The 1199-nt window shown below is 29.1% G+C and overlaps 1 protein-coding gene across 3 annotated transcripts in view; it reads right to left on the bottom strand.

Annotated features, from left to right (window-relative positions):
* The window catches only part of LOC107749096 (zinc finger E-box-binding homeobox 1-like), a 28328-nt gene that overhangs the window by 6544 nt on the left and 20585 nt on the right, over window positions 1-1199 (bottom strand). The window lies entirely within an intron of this gene.

Raw genomic sequence — 1199 nt, forward strand, 5'->3', positions numbered from 1 at the left:
CATATTAAAGCGTCTTTGGTTTTTCCATGTTTTCTACAAAACAAAACCGGAAATTGAGGGGTTATGACGTCATTGGCAGGCGACACAATGACATTATGGACACAGTCTGTGTCACTAGTTAAAATTTCTCTGGATTTAAACATTCTTCGAAACATTTGGGATAATGTAAGTACACAAGTCAGCAAAATATATAACACTGTTCTAGTGGTTTTTTGATATTTTAATAAAAAAAATCTTGTTGTGCCTTTAACTCATCAGCTCATTAGTAGAGACTTTAATACCTGAAGTGGGTCAAAGAAATAGCAGCCAAAACAACCTAATAGCCAGCTGCTGTGATGTCTATTAATCAAAGGACGAAGAAAAAAATAGAGGAAAAAATAACTTTTATAGCTTTAAGGATTCATCTATATTTAATTTAGAATTTAGTGTTTGATAACTTAAATTTCAATTTCTTTATATTTCTGCTGAAGTGCACAGGTAAATATTACATTTATTATAATAAATGTTAAAATTGATAGCTGTCAGTTATACTGTAATGTTGAATGGTTATAGTCAATGGTTAAATATTAGGGGGGGGTGGGGGGTCAATTTTATAGAGAAATCAGTATTGTTATCATTGAGATGCCATTAAACAAATATTAAAAAATATACTGTCTTTATGTTGTTTGTACATTCATTTGAAGATTGAATGTGAAATCATCGCAATATAAAAGTATATTTAAAAACTTTAATGTTAGGTGGGATTAATCGCGATTAATTTCAGAAAAATGTGTGATTAATTAGTTAATTGTTTTTAATCGATTGACAGCACTAATTTCAAATAAATGCTGTTCTTCTGAACGTTCTATTTATCAAAAACTTTATCTCAGTTTCCACAAAAACTATTAACCAGCTCAAATATTTTCAACATTGATAATAAGAAGAAATGTTTCTAGGGTAATGGCTGCTGAAAATTCCTCTTTGACCTCACAGGAATATACAGAAAATATAAAATATATTAAAATAGAAAACATTTTAGATTGCACAAATATTTCACACTTTTTATTGTTTTTTACGGTGGCCGAGAAGTGCAAAGCAAATCACAATTCTGAAAACAAAATAACAAATTACAAACGCAAATGCAAGTCTAAAAAACAAAATAACAATTCAGAAAGCACAACAACAATTCAGAAAACATTATAACAAGTCAGAAAACACAA

This window comes from Sinocyclocheilus rhinocerous, unplaced genomic scaffold (genome assembly GCF_001515625.1).
Source record: "Sinocyclocheilus rhinocerous isolate Xijiao unplaced genomic scaffold, SAMN03320098_v1.1 scaffold919, whole genome shotgun sequence".
In the NCBI taxonomy this organism is placed as follows: domain Eukaryota; kingdom Metazoa; phylum Chordata; class Actinopteri; order Cypriniformes; family Cyprinidae; genus Sinocyclocheilus; species Sinocyclocheilus rhinocerous.